This window comes from Ursus americanus, chromosome X (genome assembly GCF_024610735.1).
Source record: "Ursus americanus isolate L20-20 chromosome X, mUrsAme1.1.p, whole genome shotgun sequence".
Classification (NCBI taxonomy): Eukaryota; Metazoa; Chordata; class Mammalia; order Carnivora; family Ursidae; genus Ursus; species Ursus americanus.
Genome location: NC_142164.1, coordinates 91,640,152 through 91,648,138, shown reverse-complemented (window position 1 = coordinate 91,648,138; position 7,987 = coordinate 91,640,152). Strand labels below are relative to the sequence as shown.

Genomic DNA, 7,987 nt, shown 5'->3' with positions numbered 1-7,987 from the left:
TTTAATCTCATGGCTGTAGTTGATGTGCTTTTTTTTTTTTTTTTTTTTTGGTCTTTTTATTCCCCTTTGGAAGCTTATGCTATTGTATAATTGGTTTCTATGAAGAAAGGAAAGGATCAAATATCAAATATCACAATGTAAATTTCTCTAAGCAGTTTTAGAGGTATATAATTGTTGATTCTGTAAGGAGATAGAATAATAACATCTACTTGATAAGTTATTTTTAATGATAAAATCACACACTAGAGATGGAAAAGAACTACATGATCCATTCTCAGTGACATAAAATTTTATTCTATATTTGCTTAACACAAGTGCTTTGTCTTTTTTTTTTAAGATTTATTTATTTATTTTTAGAGAGGGGGAGAGAGAGAGCAGAAGCGGGAAGGGCAGAGGCAGAGGGAGAGAGAATCTCAAGCAGACTCCGTGCTGAGTGCTAGCTGGAGGTAGGGCTTGATCTCACAACCCTGAGATCATGACCAGAGCCAAAACCAAGAGTTGAAGGCTTAACCCACTGCACCACCCAGGCGCCCCCACAAGTACTTTATCTTAATATAATTGTAGGCTTTAAAAATTTCCTTGGGGGGGCGCCTGGGTGGCACAGCGGTTAAGCGTCTGCCTTCGGCTCAGGGCGTGATCCCCGCGTTATGGGATCCAGCCCCACATCAGGCTCCTCCGCTGGGAGCCTGCTTCTTCCTCTCCCACTCCCCCTGCTTGTGTTCCCTCTCTCGCTGGCTGTCTCTATCTCTGTCAAATAAATAAAATCTTTAAAAAAAAAAAAAAAGCAGGACCCATCCATATGCTGTCTACAAGAGACTCATTTTGAACTGAAAGACACCTCCAGATTGAAAGTGAGGGGATGCAGAACCATTTACCAGGCCAACAGAACACAAAAGAAAGCTGGGGTAGCAATCCTCATATCAGACAAATGACATTTTAAACCAAAGACTGTATTAAGAGATGTAGAGGGACATTGTATCATACTTAAAGGGTCTATCCAACAAGAAAATCTAACTAGTGTAAGTATCTATGCCCCCAGCATGGGAACAGCCAATTACATAAACCAATTAATATCCAAAATAAACATATTGATAATAATACAGTAATAGTAGGAAACTTTAACACTCCATTCACAGCAACAGACAGATCATCTAAGCAAAAGGTCAACAAAGAAACAAGAGCTTCGAATGACACATTGGACCAGATGGACTTCGTAGCTATATACAGAATATTCCATCCTAAAACAAGACAAGTACACATGGAACTTTCTCCAGAATAGATCACATACTGGGCCACAAGTCAGGTCTCAAGTGATACCAAAAGATTGAGATTATTCCCTGCATATTTTCAGATCACAGTGCTTTGAAACTGGGACTCAACCACAAGAAAAAAATTTGAAAGGCACTCAAAACACTTGGAGGTTAAAGAGCATCCTGCTAAAGAATGAATGGGTCAACCAGGAAATTAAAGAACTTTAACAATTCATGCAAACCAATGAAAATGAAGACACATCAGTTCAAAACCTATGGTATACTGCAAAGGCGGTCCTTAGATGGAAGTACATAGCCATCTAAGCCTCTCTCAAAAAATTAGAAAAATCCCAAATGCACAAGCTAACCTTACACCTAAAGGACCTGGAGAAAGAATAACAAATAAAGCCTAAACCAAGCAGGAGAAGAGAAATAATAAAAATTAGAGCAGAAATCAATGAAATAGAAACTAGAACAGTAGAATAGATCAATGAAACTAGAAGCTGGTTCTTCGAAAGAATTAATAAGATCGATAAACCTCTGACCAGACTTATCCAAAAGAAGAGAGAAAGGACCCAAATTAATAAAATAATGAATGAAAAGGGAGAAATCACGACTAATACCAAGGAAATAGAGACAATTATTAGAATTTATTACCAGCAGCTATATGCCAACAAACTAGGCAATCTGGAAGAAATTGATGCATTCCTGGAAGCTGGTAAACTACCAAGACTGAAATAGGAAGAAATAGACAATCTGAACAGACCAATACCCAGCAAAGAAATTGAAGCAGTAATAAAAAACCTCCCAAAAAACAAGAGTCCAGGGCCAGATGGCTTCCCAGGGGAATTCTACCAAACATTTAAAAAAGAATTAATACCTATTCTACAGAAGCTGTTTCAAAAAATCAGCCAGAAATAAAGGGGAAGGGGCTCACAGCAACCAGCACATGGATCTTGGTGGACTGTGTACCTGATTTGCAGTGGTGCCTGATTAGAACACAGCCAGCAGTTCTGCCCACCTGTGGAGTGAAGACAGTGGTCTTCTCTGGCCAGGAAGCATGTCAGCAGTTCTACCTAGATTGGTTCCTTGGCTAGCATTCTCCCCCAGCCATAGAGCCCATCCTATGGCCCTACCCAGGCAGGGTGGCACACCAGCAGCCCCATTCAGCTGCAGAGCATAGCCTCTGAGCTTGCCCAACCAGGAAGCCCCATCGGTGACCCTGTGAAGCCTTGGAACCTACCCTATATACCGTCCTGGCTGTGGAGCCCAGCATATAACCCTGCTCAGTGGCTGAGCACAGCCCGCAGACTTGCCCAGGCAGGGAGCCCATTCAGCAAAAGTTGTCCAACCCTGGAGCACAGCCAGTGGTCTGCCCAATCACAAATCCTAGCCCACTGCTCTAAAATCAGAGTCTAAGCTGCAGACCACCCAATAAGGGAAGACAGTCAGTGACCCTACTTGATCAGAGGCATTTGCAGAGCTTAGCCAGTAATCCCACCTGGGCATGGAGACCAGCTGTCAGATCCACTTGATTGTAAAGCCCACCCAGTGGCCTCTTCAGACCTCAGAGCATGGGCAGTATACCCCAATAAAGACTTTAACAGTAAGGTGCAGCAATTAGGCAAGAAAAAGAAATAAAATTCATACAATTTGGAAAGAAAGAAGTAAAACTGTTACTATTTGCAGATGACATGATACTATATATATAAAAACCTAAATACTCCGCCAAAAAAAAAAATTGTTAGAATAAATGAATTCAGTAAAGTTGCAGGATACAAAATTAATATACAGAAATCTGCATTTCTATATACACTAATAACAAACTATCAGAAAGAGAAATCAAGACAACAGTCCCATTTACAATTGCATCAAAAAGAATAAAATACCTAGATATAAATTTAACCAAGGAGGGAAAGTATCTGTACACTGAAAACTATAAGACATTGATGAAAGAAATTGAAGAAGAATAAACAAATGGAAATATATTCCATACTCTTGGAGTGGAAGAATTAATACTATTAAAATACTCATACTACCCAAAACAATGTACATATTCAGTGCAACCCCTATCAGTATTCCAAGGACATTTTTCACAGAGCTAGAAAAGTCATTCTAAAATCTATGTGGAACTCAGAATACCCTGAATAGCCAAAACAATCTTGAGAAAGAAGAACAAAGCTGGAGGTATCACAATCCTGGATTTCAAAGTATACTACAAAGCTATAGTAATCAAAACAGTATGGTGCTGGCACAAACACACACACACACACACACACACACACACACACACACAGATCAATGGAACAGAATACAGAGCCCAGAACTAAACTCACACATATATGATCAATTAATTTACAACAAAGAGGCAAGAATATGCAACAGGGAAAAACAGTCTCTTTAATAGTGTTGGGAAAACCAGACAGCTACATGCAAAAAAATGGAACTGAACCTCTGTCTTATACCATAGACAAAAATCAACTGAAAATGAATTAAAGGCTGGAAATTAAGATCTAAGACTTTAAACCACTAAAGTTTGGAAGAAAACATAGTTGGGAAGCTCCTTGACATCAGTCTTAGTGACATTTGGGGGGGCGGGAGGGGGGTGTATCTGACTCCAAAAGCAAGAGAGACAAAAGCAAAAATAAACACATGGGACTACATTGAACTAAAAAGCTTTCGTGCAGTGAAGAAAACCTACCGAATGGGAGAAGATATTTGCAAATCACATATCTGGTAAGGGGTTAATATCCAAAATGTATAAGGAACTCATACAACTCAATGGCAAAGAAAGAAAGAAAGAAAGAAAGAGAGAGAGAGAGAGAGAGAAAGAAAGAAAGAAAGAAAGAAAGAAAGAAAGAAAGAAAGAAAGAAAGAAAGAAAGAAAAGAAAGAAATCTGAATAAAAATGGGCAAAGGATCTGAATAGACATTAATCCAGAGAAGACACACAGATGGCCAACAGACCCATGAAAATATGCTCAACATCACTAATCATCAGGAAATGCAAATCAGTACCACAATGAGATGTCACCTGATACTTTTCAGAATGACTATTATCAAAAAGACAAGAAATAGCAAGTGTTGGCAAGGATGTGGAGAAAAGGGAACCCTCATGCACTGTTGATGGAAATGCAATTTGGTGCAACCACTATGGAAAACAGTGTGGTGATTCCTCAAAAAATTAAAAATAGAGCTACCATATGATCCGGCAGTTCCACTACTGGGTATCAGGTATCTATCTCAAGGAAATGAAACCACTAATTTGAAAAGGTTTATGCACCCCTATGTTCACTGCAGCATTATTTACAGTAGCCAAGATATGAAGACAACCTAAGTGCCCATCGACGGATGAATGGGTAAAGAAGATGCAGTATATATGTACAATGAAATAGTGCTCAGCCATAAAAAAGGATATCTTGCCATTTGCAACATGGGTAGAACTTGAGTGTATTATGCTAAGTGAAATAAATTAGACAGAAAAAGACAAATACCACATGATGTCACTTACATGTGGAATCTAAAAAACAAAACAAGGAAATAAAATAAAACTCAGAGTCATAGATATGCAGAACAGATTGGTGATTGCCAGAGGTAATGGGGTTGGAGGGAGGACATGAAATGGGTGAAGGACATTAAGAAGTACCAACTTCTAGGTATAAAATAAATAAGTCATAGAAATGTAATGTACAGCATGGGGTGTATAGTCAATAATACTATCTTTGCCAAGTAACTGATAATTAGACTTACTGTCATGACCATTTTGCAATGTAGACAAATGTCGTCAGTATATTGTATACCTAAAACTAATATAGTATTATGTGTAAGTTATACCTCAATTAAAAAACACACATCTGTAATCTCTAGGATTCAGGAACATATGTATCTTACTGTTACTTTAACATCATAAAGGCTAAGATTACCTATATGTTTGAAGCTAATGTATAAGCATGTGGGTGTATATTTGTACCCAAGTAAAGAAAGTAATTTTCTTTTCTATAAAAAAAAAAAAGAGCTAATGCCAGGATTTGAATGGATAGTCTTTGTAAATATTTAAATCGTCAAGAACGTTAATGAGAATAGTCACAGAGAGCAACAGTAATTCAGACACTAAGAAACCTTAATGAAAAAGAGCAAGTGAAAGGGGATAGTTGATTGCAGTAAGAATATTAGCAAATGATACAACCTGAGGGCTTGTGTTCCCTTCTTAAAAGGATGAAATATATACGTATACTTCCACATACGGTTGGGTTCCTTCATTATTAGAAATAAAAGTGTGCTTTAGATCTGTGCTACAGATCTTTCTAGATACAGATTTACTTGTCCCATACAGTTTTACCTGTTATTTTAAAAATATAAAAAAGTTGCTTGATTTATTTTAAATTTGAGTGAATTTTAAATTGCTATTCATGAAATACAAGGATTAATTTCACTTGAATATGTGAGGATATTTTATATTGCTGTGTAGTTTTGTTCACACATATCTACTGTGTACACTAGATTTGCCATGGACATGAAGCTCCCTGCTTTTCTGCACCTGTGTTATACAGAAACACTCATGGTGAATTTTTATGAATATGTTGGAATTTTTAAAATATATTCAATTGGGAGGTATGATAAAACAGCATAACTAAAGTTTCACCTCCAATTTTGGTGAATAGTTTTCAATCTGGTTTGGGGGCTTCATGCAATCCTGACAGGGGAGATAACAATTTTATTATTAAATGAAGCTAACATTATTTTGGCTATGAATTTTGAGTTTTGCTTAACAAAATAATTATCATAATTATTTCATTACAGTTTTAAAATAAATGGAGCTACACAAGTCTCTTTTGCTTGGAGCATTTATTTTGAGATTCCTTTCATATTGTAGCTGATATAATAATTATTAGTAGTAATTGTTATTACTAACAATTAAATAATTGTTTTATTTATAGTTTTATTTTTACAAATAATAGATATAATCATCTATTCACCATGCTATAAAATTATAAGAAGAGTATGTGTGAATATTGATTTCATAGTTAATAAAACATTAATGAGCCCAAGCAGAAGGTCACTGAGAAATGTTTATAAGCATTAAGTGTTAAATTGACAGATATTGTGGAATCAAAGTTGCACATGAACAGTGGGATACTCATCATGAATTCTACTTGATGTTAAAATGAGAGAGCAAATTAGTAAGTAGAAAACTGTCTAAACATCTTCATGTGCATCTTCTTCTACATTTGGGTTTATTTTTATTACTTTGTGTATTGGAGTCCTAACAGAATCATATTTCCATCCCTTCCTGGTAAACAACTTCTCAAGGAAGCCTGGCATCCTGTAGCCCTTGCTTAGAATGAAGTCTTTAAAAGCAATTGTTCCATAAAGATCTTCAAGAATATCCTGTTCGGGAAAATTCTTTCCATATCTCCCATCTTGTTCAAGTAAGACCTTGGGATCAATCAAAGGTTCATCATTTATTAGCTTTTTCCACAACTTGGGCTTCAAGTACCATGCTCCATACCTCATCTTCACCCAGTTGGGTTTATAAGGATTCCGTTGTGTCTGGAGTTTCCTCTCCCAGTTCTCCCAGTATATGGAGAATTTTAGATCATCCATTTTATCTATCCCTGTTCTGTACTTTAGGTCCAAAGCAACCTGGCTTATTTTCTTCGTTTGGCTCTTGTCATAGGTTGGTTTGCACTCACAGCCAATGTCAAACTGTTTCATGATGAACTCTTCATCAATGCCCAAGTCTCCAAAAGTAGCAACCCATTTGCAGAATTCACGGACTCCTCTCGGTATTTTTCTATGAAGGGGAGGACTTTCGAGCAAATCCTTTGTGCTTGACTTCCTTTCTTCATGAGGCAACTTGTCTGGATGTGACACAGGAGTCTTCTTGGGAAGTTCCAGGTTAACTTTGGCAGGACGTTTCTCCCTAAGCTTTGTGGGGGACTTCGTTCTTTTCTCGGTGTTCTGGCAATAAGCCCACGTGTCCTTCAGCTTCTTGTCGGGATCGAGAACTTCCAGCACCTTTAATAAGAGGTCTGGAGGTAGATCTTTCTCCAGATTTGGGTAGAGAGCCAAGGGATGCTTGGTCAGGTGGGCTTCGATGTCCTCTACGAATGCCCTCCGTGCTAGCTGGGCTGGCGACAGTGTGGAAAACAGGTCTGCTTCCTTGGTCAGCTTTTTCTGTTTCTTTGTGGGGGCAGGTTTGGGAACTCTGTGAGCAATCATGGGAAGAAAGCCTTCCTTAGGGCCACGAGTGATCAGATCTTCACAAGGTGGACATCCCCTCCTGAAGTCGTCCAGGCCCTCTTTTACAAATATCCACCGCCGGCTGTCCAGGGAGGTAGGGAACTTCAGAAGTTTGTTCTTGTGCTTTGGGAAACACTTGGAAGGTAACCTGTCTTTGTACCAGGGCTTGCAGTTCATGCCCAAGGGCATTCGTTCCAGCGGACACTTCTTGTCCGCCATCGTACCTCTGGTGCCCAGGCGACCACCAGCTTCACTGGTTTGTTTTTCGGTTGCTAGGAGACCGCGTAGCCAGGCGCAGCCAGATTCTTCCGAGGGCTGGGTCAAGGCAGGTGCCCTGCTCAGCCGGCTTTCTCCTGGAATGGGCAGTGAAGGTTCATTCGTTTTTGTTGCTGGATACTATTCCATTATATGGGCGTACCCCACAACTTATTTACCCATTCGTCTTTTAGCAGACATTTGGGTTGATTCCAGTTTGAGCCTATTACAGATAAAGCT

General features: G+C 38.7%; 1 pseudogene; it reads right to left on the bottom strand.

Moving 5' to 3' along the window:
• Positions 1–6,445: 6,445 nt before the first annotated feature.
• Positions 6,446–7,711, bottom strand: LOC123787646 (protein FAM47E pseudogene; annotated as a pseudogene).
• Between the last annotated feature and the right edge of the window lie 276 nt (positions 7,712–7,987).